Below are 27,361 nucleotides of genomic sequence, written 5' to 3'. Positions count from 1 at the left end.
CCCTTCTCTCCCGTCAGACCCTCTGTCCCCGGTATCTCCTCCTCTCTCCCGTCAGACCCTATGTCCCCGGTATCTCCTCCTCTCTCCCGTCAGACCCTCTGTCCCCGGTATCTCCTCTTCTCTCCCGTCAGACCCTCTGTCCCCGGTATCTCCCCCTCTCTCCCGTCAGACCCTCTGTCCCCGGTATCTCCCCCTCTCTCCCGTCAGACCCTCTGTCCCCGGTATCTCCTCTTCTCTCCCGTCAGACCCTCTGTCCCCGGTATCTCCTCCTCTGTCCCGTCAGACCCTCTGTCCCCGGTATCTCCCCCTCTCTCCCGTCAGACCCTCTGTCCCCGGTATCTCCTCCTCTCTCCCGTCAGACCCTCTGTCCCCGGTATCTCCCCCTCTCTCCCGTCAGACCCTCTGTCCCCGGTATCTCCCCCTCTCTCCCGTCAGACCCTCTGTCCCCGGTATCTCCTCCTCTCTCCCGTCAGACCCTCTGTCCCCGGTATCTCCTCCTCTCTCCCGTCAGACCCTCTGTCCCCGGCATCTCCCCTTCTCTCCCGTCAGACCCTCTGTCCCCGGCATCTCCCCCTCTCTCCCGTCAGACCCTCTGTCCCCGGTATCTCCTCTTCTCTCCCGTCGGACCCTCTGTACCCGGTATCTCCCCCTCTCTCCCGTCAGACCCTCTGTCCCCGGTATCTCCTCCTCTCTCCCGTCAGACCCTCTGTCCCCGGTATCTCCTCCTCTCTCCCGTCAGACCCTCTCTCCCCGGTATCTCCTCCTCTCTCCCGTCAGACCCTCTGTCCCCGGTATCTCCTCCTCTCTCCCGTCAGACCCTCTGTCCCCGGTATCTCCTCTTCTCTCCCGTCGGACCCTCTGTACCCGGTATCTCCCCCTCTCTCCCGTCAGATCCTCTGTCCCCGGTATCTCCTCCTCTCTCCCGTCAGACCCTCTCTCCCCGGTATCTCCTCCTCTCTCCCGTCAGACCCTCTGTCCCCGGTATCTCCTCCTCTCTCCCGTCAGACCCTCTGTCCCCGGTATCTCCTCCTCTCTCCCGTCAGACCCTCTGTCCCCGGTATCTCCTCCTCTCTCCCGTCAGTCCCTCTGTCCCCGGTATCTCCTCCTCTCTCCCGTCAGACCCTCTGTCCCCGGTATCTCCTCCTCTCTCCCGTCAGACCCTCTGTCCCCGGTATCTCCTCCTCTCTCCCGTCAGACCCTCTGTCCGCGGTATCTCCCCCTCTCTCCCGTCAGACCCTCTGTCCCCGGTATCTCCTCCTCTCTCCCGTCAGACCCTCTGTCCCCGGTATCTCCTCCTCTCTCCAGTCAGACCCTCTGTCCCCGGTATCTCCTCCTCTCTCCCGTCAGACCCTCTGTCCCCGGTATCTCCTCCTCTCTCCCGTCAGACCCTCTGTCCCCGTTATCTCCTTCTCTCTCCCGTCAGACCCTCTCTCCCCGGTATCTCCTCCTCTCTCCCGTCAGACCCTCTGTCCCCGGTATCTCCTCCTCTCTCCCGTCAGACCCTCTGTCCCCGGTATCTCCTTCTCTCTCCCGTCAGACCCTCTCTCCCCGGTATCTCCTCCTCTCTCCCGTCAGACCCTCTGTCCCCGGTATCTCCTCCTCTCTCCCGTCAGACCCTCTGTCCCCGGTATCTCCTCCTCTCTCCCGTCAGACCCTCTGTCCCCGGTATCTCCCCCTCTCTCCCGTCAGACCCTCTGTCCCCGGTATCTCCTCCTCTCTCCCGTCAGACCCTCTGTCCCCGGTATCTCCTCCTCTCTCCCGTCAGACACTCTGTCCCCGGTATCTCCCCCTCCCTCCCGTCAGTCCCTCTGTCCCCGGTATCTCCCCCTCTCTCCCGTCAGACCCTCTGTCCCCGGTATCTCCTCCTCTCTCCCGTCAGACCCTCTGTCCCCGGTATCTCCTCCTCTCTCCCGTCAGACCCTCTGTCCCCGGTATCTCCCCCTCTCTCCCGTCAGACCCTCTTTCCCCGGTATCTCCTCCTCTCTCCCGTCAGACCCTCTGTCCGCGGTATCTCCCCCTCTCTCCCGTCAGACCCTCTGTCCCCGGTATCTCCTCCTCTCTCCCGTCAGACCCTCTGTCCCCGGTATCTCCTCCTCTCTCCCGTCAGACCCTCTGTCCCCGGTATCTCCTCCTCTCTCCCGTCAGACCCTCTGTCCGCGGTATCTCCTCCTCTCTCCCGTCAGACCCTCTGTCCCCGGTATCTCCTCCTCTCTCCCGTCAGACCCTCTGTCCCCGGTATCTCCTCCTCTCTCCCGTCAGACCCTCTGTCCCCGGTATCTCCTCCTCTCTCCCGTCAGACCCTCTGTCCCCGGTATCTCCTCCTCTCTCCCGTCAGACCCTCTGTCCGCGGTATCTCCCCCTCTCTCCCGTCAGACCCTCTGTCCCCGGTATCTCCTCCTCTCTCCCGTCAGACCCTCTGTCCCCGGTATCTCCTCCTCTGTCCAGTCAGACCCTCGGTCTCCGGTATCTCCCCCTCTCTCCCGTCAGACCCTCTGTCCCCGGTATCTCCTCCTCTCTCCCGTCAGACCCTCTGTCCCCGGTATCTCCTCCTCTCTCCCGTCAGACCCTCTGTCCCCGGTATCTCCTTCTCTCTCCCGTCAGACCCTCTCTCCCCGGTATCTCCTCCTCTCTCCCGTCAGACCCTCTGTCCCCGGTATCTCCTCCTCTCTCCCGTCAGACCCTCTGTCCCCGGTAACTCCTCCTCTCTCCCGTCAGACCCTCTTTCCCCGGTATCTCCTCCTCTCTCCCGTCAGTCCCTCTGTCCGCGGTATCTCCTCCTCTCTCCCGTCAGACCCTCTGTCCCCGGTATCTCCCCCTCTCTCCCGTCAGACCCTCTGTCCCCGGTATCTCCTCCTCTCTCCCGTCAGACCCTCTGTCCGCGGTATCTCCCCCTCTCTCCCGTCAGACCCTCTGTCCCCGGTATCTCCTCCTCTCTCACGTCAGACCCTCTGTCCCCGGTATCTCCTCCTCTCTCCAGTCAGACCCTCGGTCTCCGGTATCTCCCCCTCTCTCCCGTCAGACCCTCTGTCCCCGGTATCTCCTCCTCTCTCCCGTCAGACCCTCTGTCCCCGGTATCTCCTCCTCTCTCCCGTCAGACCCTCTGTCCCCGGTATCTCCTCCTCTCTCCCGTCAGACCCTCTCTACCCGGTATCTCCTCCTCTCTCCCGTCAGACCCTCTGTCCCCGGTATCTCCTCCTCTCCCCCGTCAGTCCCTCTGTCCCCGGTATCTCCTCCTCTCTCCAGTCAGACCCTCTGTCCCCGGTATCTCCACCTCTCTCCCGTCAGACCCTCTGTCCACGGTATCTCCTCCTCTCTCCCCGGTATCTACCCCTCTCTCCCGTCAGACCCTCTGTCCCCGGTATCTCCTCTCTCCCGTCAGACCCTCTCTCCCCGGTATCTCCACCTCTCTCCCGTCAGACCCTCTCTCCCCGGTATCTCCTCCTCTCTCCCGTCAGACCCTCTGTCCCCGGTATCTCCTCCTCTCTCCCGTAAGACCCTCTCTCCCCGGTATCGACTCCTCTCTCCCGTCAGACCCTCTGTCCCCGGTATCTCCCCCTCTCTCCCGTCAGACCCTCTGTCCCCGGTATCTCCTCCTCTCTACCGTCAGACCCTCTGTCCCCGTTATCTCCTCCTCTCTCCCGTCAGACCCTCTGTCCCCGGTATCTCCTCCTCTCTCCCCGGTATCTCCCCCTCTCTCCTGTCAGACCCTCTGTCCCCGGTATCTCCTCCTCTCTCCCGTCAGACCCTCTGTCCCCGGTATCTCCTCCTCTCTCCCGTGAGACCCTCTGTCCCCGGTATCTCCTCCTCTCTCCCGTGAGACCCTCTGTCCCCGGTATCTCCTCCTCTCTCCCGTCAGACCCTCTGTCCCCGGTATCTCCTCCTCTCTCCCGTCAGACCCTCTGTCCCCGGTATCTCCTCCTCTCTCCCCGGTATCTCCCCCTCTCTCCCGTCAGTCCCTCTGTCCCCGGTATCTCCTCCTCCCCCGTCAGACCCTCTGTCCCCGGTATCTCCCCCTCTCTCCCGTCAGTCCCTCTGTCCCCGGTATCTCCTCCTCTCTCCCCGGTATCTCCCCCTCTCTCCCGTCAGTCCCTCTGTCCCCGGTATCTCCTCCTCACCCGTCAGACCCTCTGTCCCCGGTATCTTCCCCTCTCTCCCGTCAGTTGCCGGTATCTCCTCCTCTCTCCCGTCAGACCCTCTGTCCCCGGTATCTCCTCCTCTCTCCCATCAGACCCTCTGTCCCCGGTATCTCCTCCTCTCTCCCGTCAGTCCCTCTGTCCCCGGTATCTCCTCCTCTCCCGTCAGACCCTCCGTCCCCGGTATCTCCTCCTCTCTCTTGTCAGTCCCTCTGTCCCCGGTATCTCCTCTCTCCCGTCAGTCCCTCTGTCCCCGGTATCTCCTCCTATCTCCCGTCAGACCCTCTGTCCCCGGTATCCCCCCCTCTCTCCCGTCAGACCCTCTGTCCCCGGTATCTCCCCCTCTCTCCCGTCAGACCCTCTGTCCCGGTATCTCCTCCTCTCTCCCGTAAGTCCCTCTGTCCCCGGTATCTCCTCCTCTCTCCCGTCAGACCCTCTGTCCCCGGTATCTCCTCCTCTCTCCCGTCAGTCCCTCTGTCCCCGGTATCTCCTCCACTCTCCCGTCAGACACTCTGTCCCCGGTATCTCCTCCCCTCTCCCGTCAGACCCTCTGTCCCCGGTATCTCCCCCTCTCTCCCGTCAGACCCTCTGTCCCCGGTTTCTCCCCCTCTCTCCCGTCAGACCCTCTGTCCCCGGTATCTCCCCCTCTCTCCCGTCAGACCCTCTGTCCCCGGTATCTCCTCCCCTCTCCCGTCAGACCCTCTGTCCCCGGTATCTCCTCCTCTCTCCCGTCAGTCCCTCTGTCCCCGGTATCTCCCCCTCTCTCCCGTCAGACCTTCTCTCCCTGGTAACTCCCCCTCTCTCCCGTCAGACCCTCTGTCCCCGGTATCTCCCCCTCTCTCCTGTCAGACCTTCTCTCCCTGGTATCTCCCCCTCTCTCCCGTCAGACCTTCTGTCCCCGGTATCTCCTCCTCTCTCCCGTCAGTCCCTCTGTCCCCGGTATCTCCTCCTCTCTCCCGTCAGACCCTCTGTCCCCGGTATCTCCTCCTCTCTCCCGTCAGTCCCTCTGTCCCCGGTATCTCTTCCTCTCTCCCGTCAGACCCTCTGTCCCCGGTATCTCCTCCCCTCTCCCGTCAGACCCTCTGTCCCCGGTATCTCCTCCCCTCTCCCGTCAGACCCTCTGTCCCCGGTATCTCCTCCCCTCTCCCGTCAGACCCTCTGTCCCCGGTATCTCCCCCTCTCTCCCCGGTATCTCCTCCTCTCTCCCGTCAGACCCTCTGTCCCCGGTATCTCCCCCTCTCTCCCGTCAGACCCTCTGTCCCCGGTATCTCCTCCTCTCTCCCGTCAGACCCTCTGTCCCCGGTATCTCCCCCTCTCTCCCGTCAGACCCTCTGTCCCCGGTATCTCCCACTCTCTCCCGTCAGACCCTCTGTCCCCGGTATCTCCTCCTCTCTCCCGTCAGTCCCTCTGTCCCCGGTATCTCCCCCTCTCTCCCGTCAGACCTTCTCTCCCTGGTATCTCCCCCTCTCTCCCGTCAGACCCTCTGTCCCCGGTATCTCCCCCTCTCTCCTGTCAGACCTTCTCTCCCTGGTATCTCCCCCTCTCTCCCGTCAGACCCTCTGTCCCCGGTATCTCCTCCTCTCTCCCGTCAGTCCCCGGTATCTCCTCCTCTCTCCCGTCAGACCCTCTGTCCCCGGTATCTCCTCCTCTCTCCCGTCAGTCCCTCTGTCCCCGGTATCTCCTCCTCTCTCCCGTCAGACCCTCTGTCCCCGGTATCTCCTCCCCTCTCCCGTCAGACCCTCTGTCCCCGGTATCTCCTCCCCTCTCCCGTCAGACCCTCTGTCCCCGGTATCTCCTCCCCTCTCCCGTCAGACCCTCTGTCCCCGGTATCTCCCCCTCTCTCCCCGGAATCTCCTCCTCTCTCCCGTCAGACCCTCTGTCCCCGGTATCTCCTCCTCTCTCCCGTCAGACCCTCTGTCCCCGGTATCTCCCCCTCTCTCCCGTCAGACCCTCTGTCCCCGGTATCTCCTCCCCTCTCCCGTCAGACCCTCTGTCCCCGGTATCTCCTCCTCTCCCCCGTCAGTCCCTCTGTCCCCGGTATCTCCTCCTCTCTCCCGTCAGACCCTCTGTCCCCGGTATCTCCTCTTCTCTCCCGTCAGACCCTCTGTCCCCGGTATCTCACCCTCTCTCCCGTCAGTCCCTCTGTCCCCGGTATCTCCTCCTCTCTCCCGTCAGACCCTCTGTCCACGGTATCTCCTCTTCTCTCCCGTCAGACCCTCTGTCCCCGGTATCTCCTCCTCTCTCCCGTCAGACCCTCTGTCCCCGGTATCTCCCCCTCTCTCCCGTCAGACCCTCTGTCCCGGTATCTCCTCCTCTCTCCCGTCAGTCCCTCTGTCCCCGGTATCTCCTCCTCTCTCCCGTCAGACAATCTGTCCCCGGTATCTCCTCCTCTCTCCCGTCAGTCCCTCTGTCCCCGGTATCTCCTCCTCTCTCCCGTTAGACCCTCTGTCCCTGGTATCTCCTCCCCTCTCCCGTCAGACCCTCTGTCCCCGGTATCTCCTCCCCTCTCCCGTCAGACCCTCTGTCCCCGGTATCTCCCCCTCTCTCCCCGGTATCTCCTCCTCTCTCCCGTCAGACCCTCTGTCCCTGGTATCTCCTCCTCTCTCCCGTCAGACCCTCTGTCCCCGGTATCTCCACCTCTCTCCCGTCAGACCCTCTGTCTCCGGTATCTCCTCCCCTCTCCCGTCAGACCCTCTGTCCCCGGTATCTCCTCCTCTCCCCCGTCAGTCCCTCTGTCCCCGGTATCTCCTCCTCTCTCCTGTCAGACCCTCTGTCCCCGGTATCTCCTCCTCTCTCCCGTCAGACCCTCTGTCCCCGGTATGTCCTCTTCTCTCCCGTCAGACCCTCTGTCCCCGGTATCTCCCCCTCTCTCCCGTCAGACCCTCTGTCCCCGGTATCTCCTCCTCTCTCCCGTCAGACCCTATGTCCCCGGTATCTCCTCCTCTCTCCCGTCAGACCCTCTGTCCCCGGTATCTCCTCTTCTCTCCCGTCAGACCCTCTGTCCCCGGTATCTCCCCCTCTCTCCCGTCAGACCCTCTGTCCCCGGTATCTCCCCCTCTCTCCCGTCAGACCCTCTGTCCCCGGTATCTCCTCTTCTCTCCCGTCAGACCCTCTGTCCCCGGTATCTCCTCCTCTCTCCCGTCAGACCCTCTGTCCCCGGTATCTCCCCCTCTCTCCCGTCAGACCCTCTGTCCCCGGTATCTCCTCCTCTCTCCCGTCAGACCCTCTGTCCCCGGTATCTCCCCCTCTCTCCCGTCAGACCCTCTGTCCCCGGTATCTCCCCCTCTCTCCCGTCAGACCCTCTGTCCCCGGTATCTCCTCCTCTCTCCCGTCAGACCCTCTGTCCCCGGTATCTCCTCCTCTCTCCCGTCAGACCCTCTGTCCCCGGCATCTCCCCTTCTCTCCCGTCAGACCCTCTGTCCCCGGCATCTCCCCCTCTCTCCCGTCAGACCCTCTGTCCCCGGTATCTCCTCTTCTCTCCCGTCGGACCCTCTGTACCCGGTATCTCCCCCTCTCTCCCGTCAGACCCTCTGTCCCCGGTATCTCCTCCTCTCTCCCGTCAGACCCTCTGTCCCCGGTATCTCCTCCTCTCTCCCGTCAGACCCTCTCTCCCCGGTATCTCCTCCTCTCTCCCGTCAGACCCTCTGTCCCCGGGATCTCCTCCTCTCTCCTGTCAGACCCTCTGTCCCCGGTATCTCTTCTCTCCCGTCGGACCCTCTGTACCCGGTATCTCCCCCTCTCTCCCGTCAGACCCTCTGTCCCCGGTATCTCCTCCTCTCTCCCCGGTATCTCCTCCTCTCTCCCGTCAGACCCTCTCTCCCCGGTATCTCCTCCTCTCTCCCGTCAGACCCTCTGTCCCCGGTATCTCCTCCTCTCTCCCGTCAGACCCTCTGTCCCCGGTATCTCCTCCTCTCTCCCGTCAGACCCTCTGTCCCCGGTATCTCCTCCTCTCTCCCGTCAGACCCTCTGTCCGCGGTATCTCCCCCTCTCTCCCGTCAGACCCTCTGTCCCCGGTATCTCCTCCTCTCTCCCGTCAGACCCTCTGTCCCGGTATCTCCTCCTCTCTCCCGTCAGTCCCTCTGTCCCCGGTATCTCCTCCTTTCTCCCGTCAGACCCTCTGTCCCCGGTATCTCCTCCTCTCTCCCGTCAGACCCTCTCTCCCCGGTATCTCCTCCTCTCTCCCGTCAGACCCTCTGTCCCCGGTATCTCCTCCTCTCTCCTGTCAGACCCTCTGTCCCCGGTATCTCCTCTTCTCTCCCGTCGGACCCTCTGTACCCGGTATCTCCCCCTCTCTCCTCGTCAGACCCTCTGTCCCCGGTATCTCCTCCTCTCTCCCCGGTATCTCCTCCTCTCTCCCCGGTATCTCCTCCTCTCTCCCGTCAGACCCTCTGTCCCCGGTATCTCCTCCTCTCTCCCGTCAGACCCTCTGTCCCCGGTATCTCCTCCTCTCTCCCGTCAGACCCTCTGTCCCCGGTATCTCCTCCTCTCTCCCGTCAGACCCTCTGTCCGCGGTATCTCCCCCTCTCTCCCGTCAGACCCTCTGTCCCCGGTATCTCCCCCTCTCTCTCGTCAGACCCTCTGTCCCCGGTATCTCCTCCTCTCTCCCGTCAGACCCTCTGTCCCCGGTATCTCCTCCTCTCTCCCGTCAGACCCTCTGTCCCCGGTATCTCCCCTTCTCTCCCGTCAGACCCTCTGTCCCCGGCATCTCCCCCTCTCTCCCGTCAGACCCTCTGTCCCCGGTATCTCCTCTTCTCTCCCGTCGGACCCTCTGTACCCGGTATCTCCCCCTCTCTCCCGTCAGACCCTCTGTCCCCGGTATCTCCTCCTCTCTCCCGTCAGACCCTCTGTCCCCGGTATCTCCTCCTCTCTCCCGTCAGACCCTCTCTCCCCGGTATCTCCTCCTCTCTCCCGTCAGACCCTCTGTCCCCGGTATCTCCTCCTCTCTCCTGTCAGACCCTCTGTCCCCGGTATCTCTTCTCTCCCGTCGGACCCTCTGTACCCGGTATCTCCCCCTCTCTCCCGTCAGACCCTCTGTCCCCGGTATCTCCTCCTCTCTCCCCGGTATCTCCTCCTCTCTCCCGTCAGACCCTCTCTCCCCGGTATCTCCTCCTCTCTCCCGTCAGACCCTCTGTCCCCGGTATCTCCTCCTCTCTCCCGTCAGACCCTCTGTCCCCGGTATCTCCTCCTCTCTCCCGTCAGACCCTCTGTCCGCGGTATCTCCCCCTCTCTCCCGTCAGACCCTCTGTCCCCGGTATCTCCTCCTCTCTCCCGTCAGACCCTCTGTCCCCGGTATCTCCTCCTCTCTCCCGTCAGACCCTCTGTCCCGGTATCTCCTCCTCTCTCCCGTCAGACCCTCTGTCCCCGGTATCTCCTCCTCTCTACCGTCAGACCCTCTGTCCCCGTTATCTCCTCCTCTCTCCCGTCAGACCCTCTGTCCCCGGTATCTCCTCCTCTCTCCCCGGTATCTCACCCTCTCTCCTGTCAGACCCTCTGTCCCTGGTATCTCCTCCTCTCTCCCGTCAGACCCTCTGTCCCCGGTATCTCCTCCTCTCTCCCGTGAGACCCTCTGTCCCCGGTATCTCCTCCTCTCTCCCGTCAGACCCTCTGTCCCCGGTATCTCCTCCTCTCTCCCGTCAGACCCTCTGTCCCCGGTATCTCCTCCTCTCTCCCCGGTATCTCCCCCTCTCTCCCGTCAGTCCCTCTGTCCCCGGTATCTCCTCCTCCCCCGTCAGACCCTCTGTCCCCGGTATCTCCCCCTCTCTCCCGTCAGTCCCTCTGTCCCCGGTATCTCCTCCTCTCTCCCCGGTATCTCCCCCTCTCTCCCGTCAGTCCCTCTGTCCCCGGTATCTCCTCCTCACCCGTCAGACCCTCTGTCCCCGGTATCTCCCCCTCTCTCCCGTCAGTCGCCGGTATCTCCTCCTCTCTCCCGTCAGACCCTCTGTCCCCGGTATCTCCTCCTCTCTCCCATCAGACCCTCTGTCCCCGGTATCTCCTCCTCTCTCCCGTCAGTCCCTCTGTCCCCGGTATCTCCTCCTCTCCCGTCAGACCCTCCGTCTCCGGTATCTCCTCCTCTCTCTTGTCAGTCCCTCTGTCCCCGGTATCTCCTCTCTCCCGTCAGTCCCTCTGTCCCCGGTATCTCCTCCTCTCTCCCGTCAGACCCTCTGTCCCCGGTATCTCCTCCTCTCTCCCGTAAGTCCCTCTGTCCCCGGTATCTCCTCCCCTCTCCCGTCAGACCCTCTGTCCCCGGTATCTCCTCCTCTCTCCCGTCAGTCCCTCTGTCCCCGGTATCTCCTCCTCTCTCCCGTCAGACCCTCTGTCCCCGGTATCTCCTCCTCTCTCCCGTCAGACCCTCTGTCCCCGGTATCTCCTCCTCTCTCCCGTCAGACCCTCTGTCCGCGGTATCTCCCCCTCTCTCCCGTCAGACCCTCTGTCCCCGGTATCTCCTCCTCTCTCCCGTCAGACCCTCTGTCCCCGGTATCTCCTCTTCTCTCCCGTCAGACCCTCTGTCCCCGGTATCTCCCCCTCTCTCCCGTCAGTCCCTCTGTCCCCGGTATCTCCTCCTCTCTCCCGTCAGACCCTCTGTCCACGGTATCTCCTCTTCTCTCCCGTCAGACCCTCTGTCCCCGGTATCTCCTCCTCTCTCCCGTCAGACCCTCTATCCCCGGTATCTCCCCCTCTCTCCCGTCAGACCCTCTGTCCCGGTATCTCCTCCTCTCTCCCGTCAGTCCCTCTGTTCCCGGTATCTCCTCCTTTCTCCCGTCAGACCCTCTGTCCCCGGTATCTCCTCCTCTCTCCCGTCAGTCCCTCTGTCCCCGGTATCTCCTCCTCTCTCCCGTTAGACCCTCTGTCCCCGGTATCTCCTCCCCTCTCCCGTCAGACCCTCTGTCCCCGGTATCTCCTCCCCTCTCCCGTCAGACCCTCTGTCCCCGGTATCTCCCCCTCTCTCCCCGGTATCTCCTCCTCTCTCCCGTCAGACCCTCTGTCCCTGGTATCTCCTCCTCTCTCCCGTCAGACCCTCTGTCCCCGGTATCTCCACCTCTCTCCCGTCAGACCCTCTGTCTCCGGTATCTCCTCCCCTCTCCCGTCAGACCCTCTGTCCCCGGTATCTCCTCCTCTCCCCCGTCAGTCCCTCTGTCCCCGGTATCTCCTCCTCTCTCCCGTCAGACCCTCTGTCCCCGGTATCTCCTCCTCTCTCCCGTCAGACCCTCTGTCCCCGGTATCTCCCCTTCTCTCCCGTCAGACCCTCTGTCCCCGGTATCTCCTCCTCTCTCCCGTCAGACCCTATGTCCCCGGTATCTCCTCCTCTCTCCCGTCAGACCCTCTGTCCCCGGTATCTCCTCTTCTCTCCCGTCAGACCCTCTGTCCCCGGTATCTCCCCCTCTCTCCCGTCAGACCCTCTGTCCCCGGTATCTCCTCCTCTCTCCCGTCAGACCCTCTGTCCCCGGTATCTCCTCCTCTCTCCCGTCAGACACTCTGTCCCCGGTATCTCCCCCTCCCTCCCGTCAGTCCCTCTGTCCCCGGTATCTCCCCCTCTCTCCCGTCAGACCCTCTGTCCCCGGTATCTCCTCCTCTCTCCCGTCAGACCCTCTGTCCCCGGTATCTCCTCCTCTCTCCCGTCAGACCCTCTGTCCCCGGTATCTCCCCCTCTCTCCCGTCAGACCCTCTTTCCCCGGTATCTCCTCCTCTCTCCCGTCAGACCCTCTGTCCGCGGTATTTCCCCCTCTCTCCCGTCAGACCCTCTGTCCCCGGTATCTCCTCCTCTCTCCCGTCAGACCCTCTGTCCCCGGTATCTCCTCCTCTCTCCCGTCAGACCCTCTGTCCCCGGTATCTCCTCCTCTCTCCCGTCAGACCCTCTGTCCGCGGTATCTCCTCCTCTCTCCCGTCAGACCCTCTGTCCCCGGTATCTCCTCCTCTCTCCCGTCAGACCCTCTGTCCCCGGTATCTCCTCCTCTCTCCCGTCAGACCCTCTGTCCCCGGTATCTCCTCCTCTCTCCCGTCAGACCCTCTGTCCCCGGTATCTCCTCCTCTCTCCCGTCAGACCCTCTGTCCCCGGTATCTCCTCCTCTCTCCCGTCAGACCCTCTGTCCCCGTTATCTCCTTCTCTCTCCCGTCAGACCCTCTCTCCCCGGTATCTCCTCCTCTCTCCCGTCAGACCCTCTGTCCCCGGTATCTCCTCCTCTCTCCCGTCAGACCCTCTGTCCCCGGTATCTCCTTCTCTCTCCCGTCAGACCCTCTCTCCCCGGTATCTCCTCCTCTCTCCCGTCAGACCCTCTGTCCCCGGTATCTCCTCCTCTCTCCCGTCAGACCCTCTGTCCCCGGTATCTCCTCCTCTCTCCCGTCAGACCCTCTGTCCCCGGTATCTCCCCCTCTCTCCCGTCAGACCCTCTGTCCCCGGTATCTCCTCCTCTCTCCCGTCAGACCCTCTGTCCCCGGTATCTCCTCCTCTCTCCCGTCAGACACTCTGTCCCCGGTATCTCCCCCTCCCTCCCGTCAGTCCCTCTGTCCCCGGTATCTCCCCCTCTCTCCCGTCAGACCCTCTGTCCCCGGTATCTCCTCCTCTCTCCCGTCAGACCCTCTGTCCCCGGTATCTCCTCCTCTCTCCCGTCAGACCCTCTGTCCCCGGTATCTCCCCCTCTCTCCCGTCAGACCCTCTTTCCCCGGTATCTCCTCCTCTCTCCCGTCAGACCCTCTGTCCGCGGTATCTCCCCCTCTCTCCCGTCAGACCCTCTGTCCCCGGTATCTCCTCCTCTCTCCCGTCAGACCCTCTGTCCCCGGTATCTCCTCCTCTCTCCCGTCAGACCCTCTGTCCCCGGTATCTCCTCCTCTCTCCCGTCAGACCCTCTGTCCGCGGTATCTCCTCCTCTCTCCCGTCAGACCCTCTGTCCCCGGTATCTCCTCCTCTCTCCCGTCAGACCCTCTGTCCCCGGTATCTCCTCCTCTCTCCCGTCAGACCCTCTGTCCCCGGTATCTCCTCCTCTCTCCCGTCAGACCCTCTGTCCCCGGTATCTCCTCCTCTCTCCCGTCAGACCCTCTGTCCGCGGTATCTCCCCCTCTCTCCCGTCAGACCCTCTGTCCCCGGTATCTCCTCCTCTCTCCCGTCAGACCCTCTGTCCCCGGTATCTCCTCCTCTGTCCAGTCAGACCCTCGGTCTCCGGTATCTCCCCCTCTCTCCCGTCAGACCCTCTGTCCCCGGTATCTCCTCCTCTCTCCCGTCAGACCCTCTGTCCCCGGTATCTCCTCCTCTCTCCCGTCAGACCCTCTGTCCCCGGTATCTCCTTCTCTCTCCCGTCAGACCCTCTCTCCCCGGTATCTCCTCCTCTCTCCCGTCAGACCCTCTGTCCCCGGTATCTCCTCCTCTCTCCCGTCAGACCCTCTGTCCCCGGTAACTCCTCCTCTCTCCCGTCAGACCCTCTGTCCCCGGTATCTCCTCCTCTCTCCCGTCAGTCCCTCTGTCCGCGGTATCTCCTCCTCTCTCCCGTCAGACCCTCTGTCCCCGGTATCTCCCCCTCTCTCCCGTCAGACCCTCTGTCCCCGGTATCTCCTCCTCTCTCCCGTCAGACCCTCTGTCCCCGGTATCTCCTCCTCTCTCCAGTCAGACCCTCGGTCTCCGGTATCTCCCCCTCTCTCCCGTCAGACCCTCTGTCCCCGGTATCTCCTCCTCTCTCCCGTCAGACCCTCTGTCCCCGGTATCTCCTCCTCTCTCCCGTCAGACCCTCTGTCCCCGGTATCTCCTCCTCTCTCCCGTCAGACCCTCTCTACCCGGTATCTCCTCCTCTCTCCCGTCAGACCCTCTGTCCCCGGTATCTCCTCCTCTCCCCCGTCAGTCCCTCTGTCCCCGGTATCTCCTCCTCTCTCCAGTCAGACCCTCTGTCCCCGGTATCTCCACCTCTCTCCCGTCAGACCCTCTGTCCACGGTATCTCCTCCTCTCTCCCCGGTATCTACCCCTCTCTCCCGTCAGACCCTCTGTCCCCGGTATCTCCTCTCTCCCGTCAGACCCTCTCTCCCCGGTATCTCCACCTCTCTCCCGTCAGACCCTCTCTCCCCGGTATCTCCTCCTCTCTCCCGTCAGACCCTCTGTCCCCGGTATCTCCTCCTCTCTCCCGTAAGACCCTCTCTCCCCGGTATCGACTCCTCTCTCCCGTCAGACCCTCTGTCCCCGGTATCTCCTCCTCTCCCCCGTCAGTCCCTCTGTCCCAGGTATCTCCTCCTCTCTCCCGTCAGACCCTCTGTCCCCGGTATCTCCTCCTCTCTCCCGTCAGACCCTCTGTCCCCGGTATCTCCTCTTCTCTCCCCGGTATCTCCCCCTCTCCCGTCAGATCCTCTGTCTCCGGTATCTCCTCCTCTCTCCCGTCAGACCCTCTCTCCCCGGTATCTCCTCCTCTCTCCCGTCAGACCCTCTGTCCCCGGTATCTCCGCCTCTCTCCCGTCAGACCCTCTGTCCCCGGTATCTCCGCCTCTCTCCCGTCAGACACTCTGTCCCCGGTATCTCCTCCTCTCTCCCGTCAGTCCCTCTGTCCCCGGTATCTCCCCCTCTCTCCCGTCAGACCCTCTGTCCCCGGTATCTCCTCCTCTCTCCAGTCAGACCCTCTGTCTCCGGTATCTCCCCCTCTCTCCCGTCAGACCCTCTGTCCCCGGTATCTCCTCCTCTCTCCCGTCAGACCCTCTGTCACCGGTATCTCCTCCTCTCTCCCGTCAGACCCTCTGTCCCCGGTATCTCCTCCTCTCTTCAGTCACACCCTCTGTCCCCGGTATCTCCTCCTCTCTCCCGTCAGGCCCTCTGTCCCCGGTATCTTCTCCTCTCTCCCGTCAGACCCTCTGTCCCCGGTATCTCCTCCTCTCTCCCCGGTATCTCCCCCTCTCTCCCGTCAGACCTTCTCTCCCTGGTATCTCCCCCTCTCTCCCGACAGACCCTCTGTCCCCGGTATCTCCTCCTCTCTCCCCGGTATCTCCCCCTCTCTCCCGTCAGACCCTCTGTCCCCGGTATCTCCTCCTCTCTCCCGTCAGACCCTCTGTCCCCGGTATCTCCTCCTCTCTCCCGTCAGACCCTCTGTCCCCGGTATCTCCTCCTCTCTCCCGTCAGTCTCTCTGTCCCCGGTATTTCCTCCTCTCTCCCGTCAGTCCCTCTGTCTCCGGTATCTCCTCCTCTCTCCCGTCAGACCCTCTGTCCCCGGTATCTCCTCCTCTCTCGCATTAGACCCTCTGTCTCCGGTATCTCCCCCTCTCTCCTGTCAGACCCTCTGTCCCCGGTATCTCCTCCTCTCTCCCGTCAGACCCTCTGTCCCCGGTATCTCCTCCTCTCTCCCGTCAGACCCTCTGTCCCCGGTATCTCCCCCTCTCTCCCGTCAGACCCTCTGTCCCCGGTATCTCCTCCTCTCTCCCGTCAGACCCTCTGTCCCCGGTATCTCCCTGTCCCGTCAGACCCTGTGTCCCCGGTATCTCCCCCTCTCTCCCGTCAGACCCTCTGTCCCCGGTATCTCCTCCTCTCTCCTGTCAGACCCTCTGTCCCCGGTATCTCCTCCTCTCTCCCGTCAGACCCTCTGTCCCCGGTATCTCCCCCTCTCTCCCGTCAGACCCTCTCTCCCCTGTATCTTCCCCTCTCTCCCGTCAGACCCTCTGTCCCCGGTATCTCCTCCTCTCTCCCCTGTATCTCCCCCTCTCTCCCGTCAGTCCCTCTGTCCCCGGTATCTCCTCGTCCCCCGTCAGACCCTCTGTCCCCGGTATCTCCCCCTCTCTCCCGTCAGTCCCTCTGTCCCCGGTATCTCCTCCTCTCTCCCCGGTATCTCCCCCTCTCTCCCGTCAGTCCCTCTGTCCCCGGTATCTCCTCCTCCCCCGTCAGACCATCTGTCCCCGGTATCTCCCCCTCTCTTCCGTCAGTCCCTCTGTCCCCGGTATCTCCTCCTCTCTCCCATCAGACCCTCTGTCCCCGGTATCTCCTCCTCTCTCCCGTCAGACCCTCTGTCCCTGGTATCTCCTCCTCTCTCCCGTCAGTCCCTCTGTCCCCGGTATCTCCTCCTCTCCCGTCAGACCCTCCGTCCCCGGTATCTCCTCCTCTCTCTTGTCAGTCCCTCTGTCCCCGGTATCTCCTCCTCTCTCCCGTCAGTCCCTCTGTCCCCGGTATCTCCTCCTCTCTCCCGTCAGACCCTCTGTCCCCGGTATCTCCTCCTCTCTCCCGTCAGTCCCTCTGTCCCCGGTATCTCCTCCTATCTCCCGTCAGACCCTCTGTCCCCGGTATCTCCTCCTCTCTCCCGTCAGTCCCTCTGTCCCCGGTATCTCCTCCTCTCTCCCGTCAGACCCTCTGTCCCCGGTATCTCCTCCCCTCTCCCGTCAGACCCTCTGTCCCCGGTATCTCCTCCCCTCTCCCGTCAGACCCTCTGTCCCCGGTATCTCCCCCTCTCTCCCCTTTATCTCCTCCTCTCTCCCGTCAGACCCTCTGTCCCCGGTATCTCCTCCTCTCTCCCGTCAGACCCTCTGTCCCCGGTATCTCCTCCCCTCTCCCGTCAGACCCTCTGTCCCCGGTATCTCCTCCTCTCCCCCGTCAGTCCCTCTGTCCCCGGTATCTCCTCCTCTCTCCCATCAGACCCTATGTCCCCGGTATATCCTCTTCTCTCCCGTCAGACCCTCTTTCCCCGGTATCTCCCCCTCTCTCCCGTCAGTCCCTCTGTCCCCGGTATCTCCTCCTCTCTCCCGTCAGACCCTCTGTCCACGGTATCTCCTCTTCTCTCCCGTCAGACCCTCTGTCCCCGGTATCTCCTCCTCTCTCCCGTCAGACCCTCTGTCCCCGGTATCTCCCCCTCTCTCCCGTCAGACCCTCTGTCCCCGGTATCTCCTCCTCTCTACCGTCAGACCCTCTGTCCCCGTTATCTCCTCCTCTCTCCCGTCAGACCCTCTGTCCCCGGTATCTCCTCCTCTCTCCCCGGTATCTCCCCCTCTCTCCTGTCAGACCCTCTGTCCCCGGTATCTCCTCCTCTCTCCCGTCAGACCCTCTGTCCCCGGTATCTCCTCCTCTCTCCCGTGAGACCCTCTGTCCCCGGTATCTCCTCCTCTCTCCCGTGAGACCCTCTGTCCCCGGTATCTCCTCCTCTCTCCCGTCAGACCCTCTGTCCCCGGTATCTCCTCCTCTCTCCCGTCAGACCCTCTGTCCCCGGTATCTCCTCCTCTCTCCCCGGTATCTCCCCCTCTCTCCCGTCAGTCCCTCTGTCCCCGGTATCTCCTCCTCCCCCGTCAGACCCTCTGTCCCCGGTATCTCCCCCTCTCTCCCGTCAGTCCCTCTGTCCCCGGTATCTCCTCCTCTCTCCCCGGTATCTCCCCCTCTCTCCCGTCAGTCCCTCTGTCCCCGGTATCTCCTCCTCACCCGTCAGACCCTCTGTCCCCGGTATCTTCCCCTCTCTCCCGTCAGTTGCCGGTATCTCCTCCTCTCTCCCGTCAGACCCTCTGTCCCCGGTATCTCCTCCTCTCTCCCATCAGACCCTCTGTCCCCGGTATCTCCTCCTCTCTCCCGTCAGTCCCTCTGTCCCCGGTATCTCCTCCTCTCCCGTCAGACCCTCCGTCCCCGGTATCTCCTCCTCTCTCTTGTCAGTCCCTCTGTCCCCGGTATCTCCTCTCTCCCGTCAGTCCCTCTGTCCCCGGTATCTCCTCCTATCTCCCGTCAGACCCTCTGTCCCCGGTATCCCCCCCTCTCTCCCGTCAGACCCTCTGTCCCCGGTATCTCCCCCTCTCTCCCGTCAGACCCTCTGTCCCGGTATCTCCTCCTCTCTCCCGTAAGTCCCTCTGTCCCCGGTATCTCCTCCTCTCTCCCGTCAGACCCTCTGTCCCCGGTATCTCCTCCTCTCTCCCGTCAGTCCCTCTGTCCCCGGTATCTCCTCCACTCTCCCGTCAGACCCTCTGTCCCCGGTATCTCCTCCCCTCTCCCGTCAGACCCTCTGTCCCCGGTATCTCCCCCTCTCTCCCGTCAGACCCTCTGTCCCCGGTATCTCCCCCTCTCTCCCGTCAGACCCTCTGTCCCCGGTATCTCCCCCTCTCTCCCGTCAGACCCTCTGTCCCCGGTATCTCCTCCCCTCTCCCGTCAGACCCTCTGTCCCCGGTATCTCCTCCTCTCTCCCGTCAGTCCCTCTGTCCCCGGTATCTCCCCCTCTCTCCCGTCAGACCTTCTCTCCCTGGTAACTCCCCCTCTCTCTCGTCAGACCCTCTGTCCCCGGTATCTCCCCCTCTCTCCTGTCAGACCTTCTCTCCCTGGTATCTCCCCCTCTCTCCCGTCAGACCTTCTGTCCCCGGTATCTCCTCCTCTCTCCCGTCAGTCCCTCTGTCCCCGGTATCTCCTCCTCTCTCCCGTCAGACCCTCTGTCCCCGGTATCTCCTCCTCTCTCCCGTCAGTCCCTCTGTCCCCGGTATCTCTTCCTCTCTCCCGTCAGACCCTCTGTCCCCGGTATCTCCTCCCCTCTCCCGTCAGACCCTCTGTCCCCGGTATCTCCTCCCCTCTCCCGTCAGACCCTCTGTCCCCGGTATCTCCTCCCCTCTCCCGTCAGACCCTCTGTCCCCGGTATCTCCCCCTCTCTCCCCGGTATCTCCTCCTCTCTCCCGTCAGACCCTCTGTCCCCGGTATCTCCCCCTCTCTCCCGTCAGACCCTCTGTCCCCGGTATCTCCTCCTCTCTCCCGTCAGACCCTCTGTCCCCGGTATCTCCCCCTCTCTCCCGTCAGACCCTCTGTCCCCGGTATCTCCCACTCTCTCCCGTCAGACCCTCTGTCCCCGGTATCTCCTCCTCTCTCCCGTCAGTCCCTCTGTCCCCGGTATCTCCCCCTCTCTCCCGTCAGACCTTCTCTCCCTGGTATCTCCCCCTCTCTCCCGTCAGACCCTCTGTCCCCGGTATCTCCCCCTCTCTCCTGTCAGACCTTCTCTCCCTGGTATCTCCCCCTCTCTCCCGTCAGACCCTCTGTCCCCAGTATCTCCTCCTCTCTCCCGTCAGTCCCCGGTATCTCCTCCTCTCTCCCGTCAGACCCTCTGTCCCCGGTATCTCCTCCTCTCTCCCGTCAGTCCCTCTGTCCCCGGTATCTCCTCCTCTCTCCCGTCAGACCCTCTGTCCCCGGTATCTCCTCCCCTCTCCCGTCAGACCCTCTGTCCCCGGTATCTCCTCCCCTCTCCCGTCAGACCCTCTGTCCCCGGTATCTCCTCCCCTCTCCCGTCAGACCCTCTGTCCCCGGTATCTCCCCCTCTCTCCCCGGAATCTCCTCCTCTCTCCCGTCAGACCCTCTGTCCCCGGTATCTCCTCCTCTCTCCCGTCAGACCCTCTGTCCCCGGTATCTCCCCCTCTCTCCCGTCAGACCCTCTGTCCCCGGTATCTCCTCCCCTCTTCTGTCAGACCCTCTGTCCCCGGTATCTCCTCCTCTCCCCCGTCAGTCCCTCTGTCCCCGGTATCTCCTCCTCTCTCCCGTCAGACCCTCTGTCCCCGGTATCTCCTCTTCTCTCCCGTCAGACCCTCTGTCCCCGGTATCTCACCCTCTCTCCCGTCAGTCCCTCTGTCCCCGGTATCTCCTCCTCTCTCCCGTCAGACCCTCTGTCCACGGTATCTCCTCTTCTCTCCCGTCAGACCCTCTGTCCCCGGTATCTCCTCCTCTCTCCCGTCAGACCCTCTGTCCCCGGTATCTCCTCCTCTCTCCCGTCAGACCCTCTGTCCCCGGTATCTCCTCCCCTCTCCCGTCAGACCCTCTGTCCCCGGTATCTCCCCCTCTCTCCCCGGTATCTCCTCCTCTCTCCCGTCAGACCCTCTGTCCCTGGTATCTCCTCCTCTCTCCCGTCAGACCCTCTGTCCCCGGTATCTCCACCTCTCTCCCGTCAGACCCTCTGTCTCCGGTATCTCCTCCCCTCTCCCGTCAGACCCTCTGTCCCCGGTATCTCCTCCTCTCCCCCGTCAGTCCCTCTGTCCCCGGTATCTCCTCCTCTCTCCCGTCAGACCCTCTGTCCCCGGTATCTCCTCCTCTCTCCCGTCAGACCCTCTGTCCCCGGTATCTCCTCTTCTCTCCCGTCAGACCCTCTGTCCCCGGTATCTCCCCCTCTCTCCCGTCAGACCCTCTGTCCCCGGTATCTCCTCCTCTCTCCCGTCAGACCCTATGTCCCCGGTATCTCCTCCTCTCTCCCGTCAGACCCTCTGTCCCCGGTATCTCCTCTTCTCTCCCGTCAGACCCTCTGTCCCCGGTATCTCCCCCTCTCTCCCGTCAGACCCTCTGTCCCCGGTATCTCCCCCTCTCTCCCGTCAGACCCTCTGTCCCCGGTATCTCCTCTTCTCTCCCGTCAGACCCTCTGTCCCCGGTATCTCCTCCTCTCTCCCGTCAGACCCTCTGTCCCCGGTATCTCCCCCTCTCTCCCGTCAGACCCTCTGTCCCCGGTATCTCCTCCTCTCTCCCGTCAGACCCTCTGTCCCCGGTATCTCCCCCTCTCTCCCGTCAGACCCTCTGTCCCCGGTATCTCCCCCTCTCTCCCGTCAGACCCTCTGTCCCCGGTATCTCCTCCTCTCTCCCGTCAGACCCTCTGTCCCCGGTATCTCTTTCTCTCTCCCGTCAGACCCTCTGTCCCCGGTATCTCCCCTTCTCTCCCGTCAGACCCTCTGTCCCCGGCATCTCCCCCTCTCTCCCGTCAGACCCTCTGTCCCCGGTATCTCCTCTTCTCTCCCGTCGGACCCTCTGTACCCGGTATCTCCCCCTCTCTCCCGTCAGACCCTCTGTCCCCGGTATCTCCTCCTCTCTCCCGTCAGACCCTCTGTCCCCGGTATCTCCTCCTCTCTCCCGTCAGACCCTCTCTCCCCGGTATCTCCTCCTCTCTCCCGTCAGACCCTCTGTCCCCGGGATCTCCTCCTCTCTCCTGTCAGACCCTCTGTCCCCGGTATCTCTTCTCTCCCGTCGGACCCTCTGTACCCGGTATCTCCCCCTCTCTCCCGTCAGACCCTCTGTCCCCGGTATCTCCTCCTCTCTCCCCGGTATCTCCTCCTCTCTCCCGTCAGACCCTCTCTCCCCGGTATCTCCTCCTCTCTCCCGTCAGACCCTCTGTCCCCGGTATCTCCTCCTCTCTCCCGTCAGACCCTCTGTCCCCGGTATCTCCTCCTCTCTCCCGTCAGACCCTCTGTCCGCGGTATCTCCCCCTCTCTCCCGTCAGACCCTCTGTCCCCGGTATCTCCTCCTCTCTCCCGTCAGACCCTCTGTCCCGGTATCTCCTCCTCTCTCCCGTCAGTCCCTCTGTCCCCGGTATCTCCTCCTTTCTCCCGTCAGACCCTCTGTCCCCGGTATCTCCTCCTCTCTCCCGTCAGACCCTCTCTCCCCGGTATCTCCTCCTCTCTCCCGTCAGACCCTCTGTCCCCGGTATCTCCTCCTCTCTCCTGTCAGACCCTCTGTCCCCGGTATCTCCTCTTCTCTCCCGTCGGACCCTCTGTACCCGGTATCTCCCCCTCTCTCCTCGTCAGACCCTCTGTCCCCGGTATCTCCTCCTCTCTCCCCGGTATCTCCTCCTCTCTCCCCGGTATCTCCTCCTCTCTCCCGTCAGACCCTCTGTCCCCGGTATCTCCTCCTCTCTCCCGTCAGACCCTCTGTCCCCGGTATCTCCTCCTCTCTCCCGTCAGACCCTCTGTCCCCGGTATCTCCTCCTCTCTCCCGTCAGACCCTCTGTCCGCGGTATCTCCCCCTCTCTCCCGTCAGACCCTCTGTCCCCGGTATCTCCCCCTCTCTCCCGTCAGACCCTCTGTCCCCGGTATCTCCTCCTCTCTCCCGTCAGACCCTCTGTCCCCGGTATCTCCTCCTCTCTCCCGTCAGACCCTCTGTCCCCGGTATCTCCCCTTCTCTCCCGTCAGACCCTCTGTCCCCGGCATCTCCCCCTCTCTCCCGTCAGACCCTCTGTCCCCGGTATCTCCTCTTCTCTCCCGTCGGACCCTCTGTACCCGGTATCTCCCCCTCTCTCCCGTCAGACCCTCTGTCCCCGGTATCTCCTCCTCTCTCCCGTCAGACCCTCTGTCCCCGGTATCTCCTCCTCTCTCCCGTCAGACCCTCTCTCCCCGGTATCTCCTCCTCTCTCCCGTCAGACCCTCTGTCCCCGGTATCTCCTCCTCTCTCCTGTCAGACCCTCTGTCCCCGGTATCTCTTCTCTCCCGTCGGACCCTCTGTACCCGGTATCTCCCCCTCTCTCCCCGGTATCTCCTCCTCTCCCCGGTATCTCCTCCTCTCTCCCGTCAGACCCTCTCTCCCCGGTATCTCCTCCTCTCTCCCGTCAGACCCTCTGTCCCCGGTATCTCCTCCTCTCTCCCGTCAGACCCTCTGTCCCCGGTATCTCCTCCTCTCTCCCGTCAGACCCTCTGTCCGCGGTATCTCCCCCTCTCTCCCGTCAGACCCTCTGTCCCCGGTATCTCCTCCTCTCTCCCGTCAGACCCTCTGTCCCCGGTATCTCCTCCTCTCTCCCGTCAGACCCTCTGTCCCGGTATCTCCTCCTCTCTCCCGTCAGTCCCTCTGTCCCCGGTATCTCCTCCTTTCTCCCGTCAGACCCTCTGTCCCCGGTATCTCCTCCTCTCTCCCGTCAGACCCTCTCTCCCCGGTATCTCCTCCTCTCTCCCGTCAGACCCTCTGTCCCCGGTATCTCCTCCTCTCTCCTGTCAGACCCTCTGTCCCCGGTATCTCCTCTTCTCTCCCGTCGGACCCTCTGTACCCGGTATCTCCCCCTCTCTCCCGTCAGACCCTCTGTCCCCGGTATCTCCTCCTCTCTCCCCGGTATCTCCTCCTCTCTCCCGTCAGACCCTCTGTCCCCGGTATCTCCTCCTCTCTCCCGTCAGACCCTCTGTCCCCGGTATCTCCTCCTCTCTCCCGTCAGACCCTCTGTCCCCGGTATCTCCTCCTCTCTCCCGTCAGACCCTCTGTCCGCGGTATCTCCCCCTCTCTCCCGTCAGACCCTCTGTCCCCGGTATCTCCCCCTCTCTCCCGTCAGACCCTGTCCCCGGTATCTCCTCCTCTCTCCCGTCAGACCCTCTGTCCCCGGTATCTCCTCCTCTCTCCCGTCAGACCCTCTGTCCCCGGTATCTCCCCTTCTCTCCCGTCAGACCCTCTGTCCCCGGCATCTCCCCCTCTCTCCCGTCAGACCCTCTGTCCCCGGTATCTCCTCTTCTCTCCCGTCGGACCCTCTGTACCCGGTATCTCCCCCTCTCTCCCGTCAGACCCTCTGTCCCCGGTATCTCCTCCTATCTCCCGTCAGACCCTCTGTCCCCGGTATCTCCTCCTCTCTCCCGTCAGACCCTCTCTCCCCGGTATCTCCTCCTCTCTCCCGTCAGACCCTCTGTCCCCGGTATCTCCTCCTCTCTCCTGTCAGACCCTCTGTCCCCGGTATCTCTTCTCTCCCGTCGGACCCTCTGTACCCGGTATCTCCCCCTCTCTCCCGTCAGACCCTCTGTCCCCGGTATCTCCTCCTCTCTCCCCGGTATCTCCTCCTCTCTCCCGTCAGACCCTCTCTCCCCGGTATCTCCTCCTCTCTCCCGTCAGACCCTCTGTCCCCGGTATCTCCTCCTCTCTCCCGTCAGACCCTCTGTCCGCGGTATCTCCCCCTCTCTCCCGTCAGACCCTCTGTCCCCGGTATCTCCTCCTCTCTCCCGTCAGACCCTCTGTCCCCGGTATCTCCTCCTCTCTCCCGTCAGACCCTCTGTCCCGGTATCTCCTCCTCTCTCCCGTCAGTCCCTCTGTCCCCGGTATCTCCTCCTTTCTCCCGTCAGACCCTCTGTCCCCGGTATCTCCTCCTCTCTCCCGTCAGACCCTCTCTCCCCGGTATCTCCTCCTCTCTCCCGTCAGACCCTCTGTCCCCGGTATCTCCTCCTCTCTCCCGTCAGACCCTCTGTCCCCGGTATCTCCTCTTCTCTCCCGTCGGACCCTCTGTACCCGGTATCTCCCCCTCTCTCCCGTCAGACCCTCTGTCCCCGGTATCTCCTCCTCTCTCCCCGGTATCTCCTCCTCTCTCCCCGGTATCTCCTCCTCTCTCCCGTCAGACCCTCTGTCCCCGGTATCTCCTCCTCTCTCCCGTCAGACCCTCTGTCCCCGGTATCTCCTCCTCTCTCCCGTCAGACCCTCTGTCCCCGGTATCTCCTCCTCTCTCCCGTCAGACCCTCTGTCCGCGGTATCTCCCCCTCTCTCCCGTCAGACCCTCTGTCCCCGGTATCTCCTCCTCTCTCCCGTCAGACCCTCTGTCCCCGGTATCTCCTCCTCTCTCCCGTCAGACCCTCTGTCCCCGGTATCTCCTCCTCTCTCCCGTCAGACCCTCTGTCCGCGGTATCTCCTCCTCTCTCCTGTCAGACCCTCTGTCCCCGGTATCTCCTCCTCCCCCGTCAGACCATCTGTCCCCGGTATCTCCCCCTCTCTTCCGTCAGTCCCTCTGTCCCCGGTATCTCCTCCTCTCTCCCATCAGACCCTCTGTCCCCGGTATCTCCTCCTCTCTCCCGTCAGACCCTCTGTCCCTGGTATCTCCTCCTCTCTCCCGTCAGTCCCTCTGTCCCCGGTATCTCCTCCTCTCTCCCGTCAGTCCCTCTGTCCCCGGTATCTCCTCCTCTCTCCCGTCAGACCCTCTGTCCCCGGTATCTCCTCCCCTCTCCCGTCAGACCCTCTGTCCCCGGTATCTCCTCCCCTCTCCCGTCAGACCCTCTGTCCCCGGTATCTCCTCCCCTCTCCCGTCAGACCCTCTGTCCCCGGTATCTCCCCCTCTCTCCCCGCTATCTCCTCCTCTCTCCCGTCAGACCCTCTGTCCCCGGTATCTCCTCCTCTCTCCCGTCAGACCCTCTGTCCCCGGTATCTCCTCCCCTCTCCCGTCAGACCCTCTGTCCCCGGTATCTCCTCCCCTCTCACGTCAGACCCTCTGTCCCCGGTATCTCCTCCTCTCCACCGTCAGTCCCTCTGTCCCCGGTATCTCCTCCTCTCTCCCGTCAGACCCTATGTCCCCGGTATCTCCTCTTCTCTCCCGTCAGACCCTCTGTCCCCGGTATCTCCCCCTCTCTCCCGTCAGTCCCTCTGTCCCCGGTATCTCCTCCTCTCTCCCGTCAGACCCTCTGTCCACGGTATCTCCTCTTCTCTCCCGTCAGACCCTCTGTCCCCGGTATCTCCTCCTCTCTCCCGTCAGAACCTCTGTCCCCGGTATCTCCCCCTCTCTCCCGTCAGACCCTCTGTCCCCGGTATCTCCTCCTCTCTACCGTCAGACCCTCTGTCCCCGTTATCTCCTCCTCTCTCCCGTCAGACCCTCTGTCCCCGGTATCTCCTCCTCTCTCCCCGGTATCTCCCCCTCTCTCCTGTCAGACCCTCTGTCCCCGGTATCTCCTCCTCTCTCCCGTCAGACCCTCTGTCCCCGGTATCTCCTCCTCTCTCCCGTGAGACCCTCTGTCCCCGGTATCTCCTCCTCTCTCCCGTCAGACCCTCTGTCCCCGGTATCTCCTCCTCTCTCCCGTCAGACCCTCTGTCCCCGGTATCTCCTCCTCTCTCCCCGGTATCTCCCCCTCTCTCCCGTCAGTCCCTCTGTCCCCGGTATCTCCTCCTCCCCCGTCAGACCCTCTGTCCCCGGTATCTCCCCCTCTCTCCCGTCAGTCCCTCTGTCCCCGGTATCTCCTCCTCTCTCCCCGGTATCTCCCCCTCTCTCCCGTCAGTCCCTCTGTCCCCGGTATCTCCTCCTCACCCGTCAGACCCTCTGTCCCCGGTATCTCCCCCTCTCTCCCGTCAGTCGCCGGTATCTCCTCCTCTCTCCCGTCAGACCCTCTGTCCCCGGTATCTCCTCCTCTCTCCCATCAGACCCTCTGTCCCCGGTATCTCCTCCTCTCTCCCGTCAGTCCCTCTGTCCCCGGTATCTCCTCCTCTCCCGTCAGACCCTCCGTCCCCGGTATCTCCTCCTCTCTCTTGTCAGTCCCTCTGTCCCCGGTATCTCCTCTCTCCCGTCAGTCCCTCTGTCCCCGGTATCTCCTCCTCTCTCCCGTCAGACCCTCTGTCCCCGGTATCTCCCCCTCTCTCCCGTCAGACCCTCTGTCCCCGGTATCTCCCCCTCTCTCCCGTCAGACCCTCTGTCCCGGTATCTCCTCCTCTCTCCCGTAAGTCCCTCTGTCCCCGGTATCTCCTCCTCTCTCCCGTCAGACCCTCTGTCCCCGGTATCTCCTCCTCTCTCCCGTCAGTCCCTCTGTCCCCGGTATCTCCTCCTCTCTTCCGTCAGACCCTCTGTCCCCGGTATCTCCTCCCCTCTCCCGTCAGACCCTCTGTCCCCGGTATCTCCCCCTCTCTCCCGTCAGACCCTCTGTCCCCGGTATCTCCCCCTCTCTCCCGTCAGACCCTCTGTCCCCGGTATCTCCTCCCCTCTCCCGTCAGACCCTCTGTCCCCGGTATCTCCTCCTCTCCCCCGTCAGTCCCTCTGTCCCCGGTATCTCCTCCTCTCTCCCGTCGGACCCTCTGTCCCCGGTATCTCCCCCTCTCTCCCGTCAGACCCTCTGTCCCCGGTATCTCCTCCTCTCTCCCGTCAGACCCTCTGTCCCCGGTATCTCCCCCTCTCTCCCCGGTATCTCCTCCTCTCTCCCGTCAGACCCTCTGTCCCCGGTATCTCCTCCTCTCTCCCGTCAGACCCTCTGTCCCCGGTATCTCCCCCTCTCTCCCGTCAGACCCTCTGTCCCCGGTATCTCCTCCCCTCTCCCGTCAGACCCTCTGTCCCCGGTATCTCCTCCTCTCCCCCGTCAGTCCCTCTGTCCCCGGTATCTCCTCCTCTCTCCCGTCAGACCCTCTGTCCCCGGTATCTCCTCTTCTCTCCCGTCAGACCCTCTGTCCCCGGTATCTCCCCCTCTCTCCCGTCAGTCCCTCTGTCCCCGGTATCTCCTCCTCTCTCCCGTCAGACCCTCTGTCCACGGTATCTCCTCTTCTCTCCCGTCAGACCCTCTGTCCCCGGTATCTCCTCCTCTCTCCCGTCAGACCCTCTGTCCCCGGTATCTCCCCCTCTCTCCCGTCAGACCCTCTGTCCCGGTATCTCCTCCTGTCTCCCGTCAGTCCCTCTGTCTCCGGTATCTCCTCCTTTCTCCCGTCAGACCCTCTGTCCCCGGTATCTCCTCCTCTCTCCCGTCAGTCCCTCTGTCCCCGGTATCTCCTCCTCTCTCCCGTTAGACCCTCTGTCCCCGGCATCTCCTCCCCTCTCCCGTCAGACCCTCTGTCCCCGGTATCTCCTCCCCTCTCCCGTCAGACCCTCTGTCCCCGGTATCTCCTCCCCTCTCC

The sequence above is a fragment of the Dendrobates tinctorius genome, unplaced genomic scaffold (genome assembly GCF_039654945.1).
Source record: "Dendrobates tinctorius isolate UK_male_01 unplaced genomic scaffold, ASM3965494v1 ptg000342l, whole genome shotgun sequence".
NCBI classification, from domain to species: domain Eukaryota; kingdom Metazoa; phylum Chordata; class Amphibia; order Anura; family Dendrobatidae; genus Dendrobates; species Dendrobates tinctorius.
The sequence above is the reverse complement of the archived record's forward strand: the minus strand, read 5'-3'. Positions refer to the sequence as shown.